Raw genomic sequence first — 12,125 nt, 5'->3', positions numbered from 1 at the left:
TCTCTCTCTCTCTGTAGTTTTATTGGTGGCATGTTGGAGACATAATGACACTGGAGGTTATATTACTGTACTCTAGCCTTTAAAGTAGATCTTCCAACCTTTTTAGACACAAACTTCTCTCCTCTCTCCAGTAAATCTGTGTTTTGCAGTATAACTCGATGGTTTGAACTTGAAGCCCTTGCCCTATATATGTTAATCCTGAAAACCGGGGACCCCTCCTGCCTCGCTGCGGGCCTGTGAGTGTGGACAGCGTGGTCTTGAAGGACACATGCTCATTATCATGCTATAAATACCCCCAGCGGCTCACAGCAGGCAGACATGACAGCAGCAGTGAAAAACATGTTTTGCTCCAGCGGTCTGGCTCTGAGAGTCCGGGTCCGGCGTGTCGCGCGGCGGCGGCTCCCTCTGCTGGCTCACGGCCGGCTGAGCGGGCGGCGGCGGCGAGCTTCACGGCAGCGGGGGGCAGACGGAGCTGACAGGCCGACATCATGTTTGGGCCTTTATGAGTGATGTCAGGCAGATCCCATTCAGACCACAGACAGGCTGAGAGAGGAGAGGCTGACCTGCTGCAGGAAGCAGCTCATCAGTTCAACTGAGGAATTGGGGAAAAAAAAACCTTCAGGAAACAGAATTGGAATTGAATTGGAATTTCAGGAAGTTTAATTCAATTCTGTGAAATTCCATGTTTTTTTTGTTTCTTCTTTCCACATATCTGAGATTCCACATAGTGTTATATATCATCAATACTGAATATCATAGAATATTAAGGGAACCTTTCAGCTGGTATTTGATGCAGGACATGTAATGGTAATCCATACATTATGATTGAATGTGTTTGATTTGTGGAACTGTCTTTTATTTGAGTCATAATGTTTTGATTTATAATGTTTAGCGAGTCGAGACAAACTCTCTTAGAAGTGGAATTTAATTCTGTTTAATGTAATTCCAATTAAATTCACATTCTGTTTCCTTACAGCTGGGAGACGTACACACACACCATGCAGTCTGAGTTCAGCTCATGAACGGCTCTAACTCGTACACACATGAAATGGACGAGCTGCACATTTCCAGTCTGTACTGTACGGCTTCTCTTTTTTATTCTGTTCCATTCATTCGTTCCTTTTCTTCTCCCCCGCTCGCCACCGTCCTTTTATCAACGCTAAATAAAAAAAGGTGTAAATGATCACCCTGCGCGGCGCGGTCCTGTGGGAGGCAGCCTCGCTCTTCACGGGTCGCCCGCCCACGCTCCGCTCCGCCGCCGTCCTGACGCAGAGACAACACAAATGAAAGATGAAAATAGCAAAGCTGCAAAATCTATTTGTGAGTTCTCTTTTGTTAAAAAAAAAAGAAAGGTGACAGAACATTTTCTATATTTGATCCTCCCACCTAACAGGCGCTTTGGATCCGTTTATATTTCAGGCCTCGAGCTGAGGCTTTTATCCAGAGAGACAAACGCTGAGCTCAACAGCTGAACGAGCTTCAGTTTCTAGATCACAAACACTACAAGCAACCAAAAACGAGGAGGTCAAGGGTCAAAGGTCACAGCACCCAGACTGTAGATGGAACAAATATTCTTGTGATCCTAGAACGATCAAGGATGATAAAGAAGTTCAAGGGAAAGAAAGACGAGAAGTAAGAGCTAGAGAGGTAGAGTAGATTTTCATGGTTAGGAAGGAAATCTTTAAAGGTGTTTTTGGACAGGGGTCAGAGGTCACAGCACCCAGACTCCAGATGGAACATTTCCCTGTAACCTTAGAGTGAGTGTAGGACAGAAAAATGATCAGAACGGAAATAAAACTGAAGAGAATTAGACAGGTTCCTTTTTTTATGTGATTCAGGGTGGAGGAACAATTCTGACAATTAGGAACAACATTATCTTTTTATCATAATTTGTTTTGTTTTTTTACAGAACACACTGAAATCATCGTTGATATTGTCCATATTGTCTTTCTAGTTTATTGGACGTTTTTAAACAATCAGTGATCAAGAAAAACAAAACTTTATTTCCATTGTGGTTTTTGGTCTCAAAAATGTGCAGACAGACACTCGTTACAGTGTCAGTAGTCCCTGCTGAAGGCAATGTTGCCCATCAAGATTGCTGCAACTTGTTGCTGTGTATTATACAGTTTGGGTTTTTAAGACAGACATGAAGCTGTTTAGACAGAGCTGGAAAAGAACTGTTGTAATCCACTGGTGACAGTCTCTGATTCTGAAATGCTCCTGTCGCTTTCACAAGTGCAAGCTCTTTTGTCAAGACTTTAGAAACCTGTTCAAGTCATCAAAGTACAAGTCAAGTCCCAAGTCACCAGAACCCAAGTCAAGTCCCAAGTCACCAGAACCCAAGTCAAGTCTCAAGTCACCAGAACCCAAGTCAAGTCCCAAGTCACCAGAACCCAAGTCAAGTCCCAAGTCACCAGAACCCAAGTCAAGTCTCAAGTCACCAGAACCCAAGTCAAGAGTCAAGTCATCAGAACCCAAGTCAAGTCCCAAGTCACCAGAACCCAAGTCAAGTCCCAAGTCACCAGAACCCAAGTCAAGCCTCAAGTCACCAGAACCCAAGTCAAGTCCCAAGTCACCAGAACCCAAGTCAAGTCTCAAGTCACCAGAACCCAAGTCAAGTCTCAAGCAGTTGAAACTGTGACTCAAGTCTGACTGGAGTCCGAGTCATGTGACCAGAGTCTCCTCCTCTGCCTCGGGCTCCGGCTCCGCTCCACGCAGCAGCCGAGGTGTGTTGATGTTCTGAAGGAACTGCAGCAGGTGGAGGTGTTCTGGTCATTAGTAGTAAGTCACCAGAACCCAAGTCAAGTCCCAAGTCACCGGAACCCAAGTCAAGCCGAGGTGTGTTGATGTTCTGAAGGAACTGCAGCAGGTGGAGGTGTTCTGGGTCATTAGTAAGCCAAAAGGCATTTACCCTCTCAGCTCAGGACTGTTGTGACGCCTCAGGCTTCCTGCTTACGGTAAAAATCCACAACGCTGCCAACACTGGTGGCAACAGTTGCAGAGTTGTATGTGAAAACGCTGTTTAGATCCGGTCGAGTAATTTGATTGGACGGGAGGCATTCCAGAGTACTGATATACAGTCTAACAGCAGTGGGATGTTTCACTACATTCAGTCAAAAGTTTGGACACTTTATTTTTACTATTTTCCACATTTTAGAATATTAGTAAAGACATCTAAACTAGGAAATAACACAAATGGAATTATGCAGCGACCAAAAAAGTGTTAAACAAATCAAAACTATCTTATATTTTAGATTCTTTAAAGCAGCCGCCCTTTGCCTTGATGGAAAGACAAAGGCTTTGGAAAGAAATTCATACATAGGATCAACTTCACTATTTATATTTGTCTAAGAAACTCATTTCAAGCATTTAAGCAGAAGCCTTTAGGTCAAAGAATTTAAGAGAATGAGAAACACAGAACATTCAGTCAGGTGGTCCAGACTGGTGACTGTAGTGTGTGTATCACTCCACCTTACAGCTGATCTGATAGAAACCGGTTCTGTGTTGTAGTCCTGAGGGAACTGAGACAAATAAAAGACAGAAACCATAATCTGTTGTCTCAAATTACCATTTCTGGATAAATATCTTTGTTTATAGAGCTGTTGTAGAAAAGCAACATCACACTTGATTTTGTGCTGATATACTGGATATCAGCACAGCCCTGATTCAGATCACATAAGAATAAGATTCTGCAGTGGAAACACTGAATACTTTTATTTGATTTATTTATGTATTTATTAATTTGCTCATTTATTAGCATGAAAATTGTCAGATGTAAAGACTGAATATCAGCACAAATTATCAGCTGTCAGCATCTTCAATACAAAAATATCAGTCAGTATCGGCCTTCAAAACCCAAACCCTCTCTCTCTCTCTCTCTCTCTCTCTCTGTCTCTCTCTCCTTCCCTCTCTCTCTCTGTCTCTCTCTCTCTCTCTGTCTCTCTGTGTCTCTCTCTCTCTCTCTCTCTCAAATTCAAATTCAAAGGGGTTTTATTGTCATGGGAAACATACGTTTACATTGCCAAAGCAAGTGTGAAATAAAAGCAAAAAATGTACGTACAATTAAAGATATACTAGAATAAAGAAATGTGTAACAGAGCTGTGTAACATTGCAATCAAATATATGCATAAGAGTAGGTAAAATTAACTTAAAAATACAAACAGAAAAATTGTGCTTTTGCTGTTAAAAAATATATATATATAAATACAAATAAGTGAGAACTGTCCATGAGACTCACAAATCTTGCTGCTGTGTTTGCACATTGCTGTACTTCACCCAGCAGATATGGACGTTTGTTGTTATTAGTCATGTCAATACAAAAATATCAGTCAGTATCGGCCTTCAAAACCCAAACCCAAACCCTCTCTCTCTCTCTCTCTCTCTCTCTGTCTCTCTCTCTCTCTCTCTCTCTCTCCCTCTCCCTCTCTCTCTCTCTCTCTCTCTCTCTCTCTCTCTCTCTCTGTCTCTCTCTCTGTGTCTCTCTCTCTCTCCCTCCCTCTCTCTCTGTCTCTCTCCCTCTCTCTCTCTGTCTCTCTCTCTCCCTCCCTCTCTCTCTCTCTGTCTCTCTCTCTGTCTCTCTCTCTCTCCCTCTCTCTCTCTCTGTCTCTCTCTCTCTCTCCCTCTCTCTCTCTCTGTCTCTCTCTCTCTCTCTCTCTCTCTCTCGCTCTCTCTCAGCCTGAACTGAACTCCTCCTTGAATGTCAACATGAGGCTTGTTTAGTCTCTGAACCTGCAGTCTGTCTGAACTGAGTGACTCAGATCTGCTGACCTCAAATCCTGTGGTTACAGGAAGAATCCCCCAAAGCACCTTAACACTTCAAAACAGCTGTTTTTCTTGTATACTGAACAAAAATATAAACGCAACACTTTTGGTTTTGCTCCCATTTTTCATGAGTTGAAATAAAAGATCTAAGACTTTTTCTATGCACACAAAAGGCTTATTTCTCTCAAATTTTGTTCACAAATTTGTTTAAATCCGTGTTAGTGAGCACTTCTCCTTCGCCAAGATAATCCATCCACCTGACAGGTGTGGCATATCAAGATGCTGATTAAACAGCATGATTATTGCACAGGTGTGCCTTGGGCCGGTCACAATAAAAGGCCGCTCTAAAATGTGCAGTTTTATCACACAACACAATGCCACAGATGTCGTAAGTTTTGAGGGAGCGTGCAGCTGGCATGCTGACTGCAGGAATGTCCACCAGTTGCGTTTATATTTTTGTTCAGTATATAAAGACACATGCATATGTCAATCGCTTGTTTAATATTTTCTCAAATATTGAAAAAAAAATGGTTGTAAATTGTTCTTCCTCTTCCAGGACTCACAAATGGATTCATTAATGTGTTTTTGCTTGTTTGCTTTTGCATTGATTGGATGTGGGGGAAAAAACACCAAATATCACAACCCACGCCCCTTCTCTGGGGGTTGTCAAACGGCATTCTGGGAAATGTAGGAAATCTGTAACTGCAGTAGAAGTAGAGGAGGCAGGAAAGTGGGTTCACCAAAAAAGTAAATCAACACTTCATCACCAAATAACTCGTGGAATTGAACATCACAGACTGATGCTGTGGATAAGTGTACAGGAGGATCAGAAGCCACTCTGCAGTGTAATGCCAGGTTACGCCCACTAGAGGGAAGCATGACATCATTACAGGCGGCTTCAGTCCGCTGCAGCAGACTCCCAGAGGGTTTTATTGTTTTATTTACATTTATTAATTAACATGTTGGTGGATTTCAGGAACTCAAGAAATGTGAAAGATGAACACAGTGAGGTTTTGCATGGAAACACTTTGATTTATCTGGAAATAATGATTTGATTTGAATTATTTCATTCAGGGCTGCAGTCAAGACCAGATCCAGTCGAGTTTGAGTCAAAACCGGATCCAAAATGGTCGAGACCAAGTCAAGACCGAAACCAGAGCAAATTTAGTCGGAATCAAGACCAAAATAGTCAATAAACAGTGTCCATTTATTTCTAAAATTGAAGATAACTAAACCAAACCATAAGCAAAACCATAAGCAAACCTGCCTGGATAAAGACACAAAAACAAATATTGACATATAAAAAAAATTCTAAATATATTATCTGTAAATGGAAGATGGAAATGTCCTTGTAATGATGACAAAACCACGTGTGTTAACTCTTAATATTTTATTTTATGAACAAACACTGTACCATTCTCTACCATTCGGCATCTTCCAGTTTCCTCCAACATCAGCTAATATTGATTATGAAAAGACGGGAGACAGCAGCCTATATATGGAAAATCAGAATTAAGGCAAAACAAGCACATTTCATCTCTAAGTGTTGTTCATTAGTAATCCCATTAAACGCAGTAGATTCTAAAATGTCACCAACGGGAAGAAAAGGGATCTGCTGAAGCTATATTAAGACTGGAGATCCGTGCCAACGTGTGTGTGTGTGTGTGTGTGTGTGTGTGTGTGTGTGTGTGTGTATCCAAAGATTCAATATTTGTCGGACTACCTCCTGACTTCATGACTCACAGTCACATTAAACCAGGTTGTGGCTGCAGGCCTTCCTCATGTCAAGCCGATGTTTTTTGTTTTGTTCGTTTTTGTTTTTTTAATTCTCATCGAATGGTTTCTGTGACGTTGATATCCGTGGCCAAGTGGTAATCTTAGAGGATAAATTTACACCATATCTAATGTCAGTCATTCAGCTGCAGCATATCAGACCGTCACACAACACCGTGGAAAATGGTCAGAGGCTAATTGGTGAATGGAAGGTAGCTGTGAAACACCTGTAAACACACCTGTATAAAATACCTGTAAAAGTGGAAAATACTGTCATTTATTCCTGAATAAAGTGTCAAAGAATGGCTTTGGAGATTTTCCTCTCAACCATGAAAATCTCTTCCACCTCTCTCCTCAGCTTTTCATTTCTCTTCTGTCTTTCCTTTGCACTTTCTCACAGGAATATTTGTTCCATCTATTTTCCAGCTGCTGTGACCTCTGACCCTGGACTTTCTTCCCACTGAGCTCTAGAGGTCACTTCAGCGTCTCGTCTCTGCTTCAGCTCTCATAAAACCTTTTAGGCTATGTATCGCCCAGTTTTAGACCAAGCAGTAAATACATTATTAAATGTTTACACTATGCATAAACAGCTGTAAATATCTAAACATATGCACCAGAGAAGTACAAGATAACGCTTTATTTTTGTCATTTACCCCGGAAGACGTACTAAACTTTCACTTTTAAACCCAGTGGAGTCTTTTAAAGGATAAGGCCGGTGTTATTTTCATAGGATTTGTTGACGGTAAGAAATGCATTAAAAAACACCGGCCTTATCCTTTAAACGGCCAATCAACGTAAAATTGCTCAGTGGTTTAGTATAGGCCAGTGACTCCCAAAGTGTGGTCTGGGGACCTCCAGGAGTCCTTGAAGGGGCTCCAGGGAGTCCCCAGCAAAAGGGGAAAGAAATAAAGACAGAGAGAGAGAGAGAGAGAGAGAGAGAGAGAACCAGCCTCTGTCCCACCGAGACAAACAGCCATCAAATATTTACAGCTTTCATCATGTCAGTGTTTTTCTTCGGTCTCATTCAGTCTCATTCATGTGGAGCGTCTGTTGTTTGGTTTCCAGCCGGTCAGTGAGCCTGGCAGCTCGTCAGTCTGCCAGCCTGCCGTCTGACAATGGCTGCTAATTTACTGGAAACTGAGCGGGGGGGGGGACTGGAGCGGTGCATGCTACTGAAGTTCCTCATGCTTTTATTTCATCTCATATTCTTGTCTCAACTGAAAAACTCTTTCTCGTCTGCAGCGAGTCCAGAAAGCAGCAGAGGAGAGATGATAAACTCACACTGGCTGCCGGTCGATTTTTTATGCTTTGCTGCAAATAAAATTTATTTTTATATGAAAGGTCCAAGATCTAGATAAGGCTTTCTCCTTCTTATAATGTAAGTGGTTACTGTGATGTATAGGATCTGATCACGTGGTATTTATTTATTTATTTATTTATTTTTTTTACTTGTGGCATTAATGTTTTGTTTTGGTTTGTTTTTATGTCGTTTTTTTCTTTAAGAAAAGTAATGTAAATCTGTATGATGGTGATGGTATATACCATGTAAGGACTGTACTATATTGTAAGATTTACGCAAAAACATCAATAAAAAAAAAAAAAAAAAAATTGATTTTTATTTATATTGCTGGTTGTTTTCCCTATAACGACCACCCACTGTAGGTCATATTGTGCATTCATGTGCTATTGGATATACTGGAAAAACAAATTTCCTACTTGGAATTTTCACATGAACGCCCTCCGAAGTCGGATGATGATGTCGGAAACTCAAGAAAATTTTGCTGCCTGAGTTTCTGAGTTATGACACAATGGTGACCTTTAACCTTCTCAACAAGGCAAAAAATAAAGTTTTGTGTCAGTCAACAGTAAGAAAACACATACACATGCAGCTTTATTGCAAGTTTGTAGTTAGCCAGACTAAGTTCGTTAAATGAACTTGTTATACTGCAGGACGGCCATGTTTGTTTATTGTTTGTCTTCCTGGTTTGATTTTCCGACACATGAAAGCAACGCTGTTTAGCAGCCGACTTGGAAGTCTCAGATGTCGGACTTTCCCACCAGAACCTGAACGCACAATCAGTTTACCCTCCTTTCTATCTAACACTGCATCACTGTTTACAGCAGGGATAACAGCACAGCACCTGCAATGCATCATAACACAACTAACATCCAACGTCATCATATTCTAAATTTCACAAGCCAGAGAAGAGAGTTAAAGAAATAGAGGAAACATGTCAGCTCCAGGAATAAGGGCCAGGCTGACGGAGGGTAAATCTGGAAGCTGTTAGCCGAGGGAGCGAGACAGAATTCCTGCGTTCCCACTATTCCCAACCCGGGACGCCTCATTAGCCCAGTTCTGTTCGACACCAGGAGCTGTGTGTGTGTGTGTGTGTGTGTGTGTGTGTGTGTGTGTGTGTGTGTGTGTGTGGTGAAGAAGACCATATCAAGGACGAAGCAGCAGGTATTCCCAGCTGGGTTCAGAGGTGAGAGCAGAGGAAAGGAGGCCAGGCTGCACATTCCCGCTTCCTTCTCTCCTTCACTTTCTTCCCTTGAAATCGACCTTGTCTCCTCATGATGTTCAACATGCTGAAAACACCCCGTTTCAAAATGGCTGTATCTTCTTTTAAAGGGAAAGCCAACTAAAATATTTTTAGTCATTGTTGGGTATAAATAGGGTTAGGTTGTAATTTTTGCATTTTCCTTGTGAATATTGCACAGTTTTCTTTTCTTCTTCTGATAGTGAATCAAATGAAACAACTTGAAAAGGGAAAATAATTTTTGGTTGCAGAAACTCGCTTTGTCTTAAGAGTCACAAGCCAAACAGTTTGAAACCGCTGCTCTAACCCAGTGGTTTTAAATCATCTGACAGTCCAAACACTACAGCAGCTGATTTGACTGATCATCACACCTTCAACCAGAGGAGATAATTCATCTCTACAGCTTCACCCTGACTCCTGACTCACCTGACACCCTGGGGTGCTGAGCCACAGAAACCCCTTGATGCCAGCAGTTTATTCTCTGCTGTAGCTCAGAACAGAAGGTGCAGTAACTTTTCATCTGGTTCAGCATGAAAAGGGTTTTGCAGATATTCCAAAACTGTTGGCATCACTGTGTCTAAACTTTCTCTGTGACCTTTTTGACACATGCACACAGAGTATTTAAGTGTATCTCAGTGTATCTCAGAATATATCAGAGTATATCAGAGTATCTCAGTATATCTCAGAGTATATCAGTGTATCTCAGAGTATTTCAGTGTATATTGGAGTATCTCAGAGTACCTCACAGTATCTCAGTGTATCTCAGAGTATTTCAGTGTATCTCAGTGTATCTCAGTGTATCTCAGAATATCTCAGAGTATCTCAGTGTATCTCAGAGTATCTCAGTGTATCTCAGAACATCTCAGTGTATCTCAACATATCTCAGAGTATCTCAGTGTATCTCAGTGTATCTCAGAGTATCTCAGAACATCTCAGTGTATCTCAACATATCTCAGAGTATATCAGTGTATCTCAGTGTATCTCAGTGTATCTCAGAGTATCTCAGAACATCTCAGTGTATCTCAGAATATCTGTGTATCTCAGCATATCTCCTCAGTTTATCTCAGAGTATCTCAGACTATCTCAGAGTATTTCAGTGTATCTCAGTGTATCTCAGAGTATTTCCGAGTATTTCAGTGTATCTCAGCGTATCTCAGTGTATCTCAACATATCTCAGAGTATATCAGTGTATCTCAGTGTATCTCAGAGTATCTCAGTGTATCTCAGAACATCTCAGTGTATCTCAGAATATCTCAGAGTATCTCAGTGTATCTCAGCATATCTCCTCAGTTTATCTCAGAGTATCTCAGACTATCTCAGAGTATTTCAGTGTATCTCAGTATTTCCGAGTATTTCAGTGTATCTCAAAGTATCTCAGTGTATCTCAAAGTATCTCAGTGTATCTCAAAGTATCTCAGTGTATCTCAGAATATCTCAGAGTATTTCAGTGTATCTCAGCGTATCTCAGTGTATCTCAACATATCTCAGAGTATATCAGTGTATCTCAGAGTATCTCAGTGTATCTCAAAGTATCTCAGTGTATCTCAACATATCTCAGAGTATATCAGTGTATCTCAGAGTATCTCAGAGTATCTCAGTGTATCTCAAAGTATCTCAGTGTATCTCAGAACATCTCAGTGTATCTCAGACTATCTCAGAGTATTTCAGTGTATCTCAGTGTATCTCAGAGTATTTCAGAGTATTTCAGTGTATCTCAGAGTATTTCAGTGTATCTCAGTGTATCTCGGTTTATCTCTGTGTCATCTCAGAGTATCTCAGTGTATCTCAAAGTATCTCAGTGTATCTCAGAACATCTCAGTGTATCTCAGTGTATCTCAGACTATCTCAGAGTATTTCAGTGTATCTCAGTGTATCTCAGAGTATTTCAGAGTATTTCAGTGTATCTCAGAGTATTTCAGTGTATCTCAGTGTATCTCGGTTTATCTCGGTGTCATCTCAGAGTATCTCAGTGTACCTCAAAGTATCTCAGTGTCATCTCAGAGTATCTCAGTGTATCTCAGTGTACCTCAAAGTATCTCAGTGTCATCTCAGTATTCTGTGAAAGCCTCTGAGACACGGGGAAAAAACTCAAAACAGTTTTTCTAGTGCTAGATGGCCTCATTGTCACTAAATGTGTTCAGGATCCTGTGGTGAGCTTCGTCCGCTGGGTCAAGCTCCTGCTTTTAAACCAGAGCAGGAGTCCCAGCAGGGGGGAGGAGACGGGGCAGAGACGGGACGGGACAGAGACGGGACACGCCGGCGGGCACAGGAACAGGAAGTCCGGCGAAACTGGGCGGACTGGGCCAGGACAAGGTGACTGGGAATGCCTAAAAAGCAGATCAAGGGGCCAAAAACAAACCCAACCATAATTTCTTACTCTTGCTCTGACCTTTGACCTCCTTACTATCGGTTGCTTGTAATGTTGGTGATGTAGGAACTGAACCTTTTTCTTCTGCTGTACTCAGTGTAAGTCTCTCTGCAGAAGAGCCGAAAGTGTGAATGCAGAGAAGAAGCGAGGACGAACATGTGGTCAGACAGAAATATCCCATCAGCCTCTGCCCCTCCACCATGCTGACCTAGTTGTAAGAAACCAGCAGAAACAGCCTGTATACATATACAGATATAGATATAAATATAAATATAAATATAAATATAGATATAGATATACAGTAGATATAGATATATCTATATATATATATATATATATATAGATAGATAGATAGATATACATATACAGATATAGCTATATATATACAGTAGATATAGATGGGGAAACCTTGTAAACATGAACCCAGCAGCGTTACTGGCACTGAGGTTTCAGGTCACTTCAGTTTAACTCTGGGTGTCTGGGTTTTGTTAAGGCAGAGTTTCACCAGAGCTTCTGTCAGAGGAGAGGAAACTCCACAAGGCATTAAAACAACCACCAGACAAACTGTTATGACATGTAGAGAGGAGGAAGGCTGGCTGATCGCTCACCTGCTTAAAAACACTTTGTCTGCGTACCTACACCATAAACACTACACAGCAACTTTTAGCATGTTTATAATACCACA

This window comes from Centroberyx gerrardi, chromosome 12 (assembly GCF_048128805.1).
Source record: "Centroberyx gerrardi isolate f3 chromosome 12, fCenGer3.hap1.cur.20231027, whole genome shotgun sequence".
Classification (NCBI taxonomy): domain Eukaryota; kingdom Metazoa; phylum Chordata; class Actinopteri; order Beryciformes; family Berycidae; genus Centroberyx; species Centroberyx gerrardi.
The sequence above is the reverse complement of the archived record's forward strand: the minus strand, read 5'-3'. Positions refer to the sequence as shown.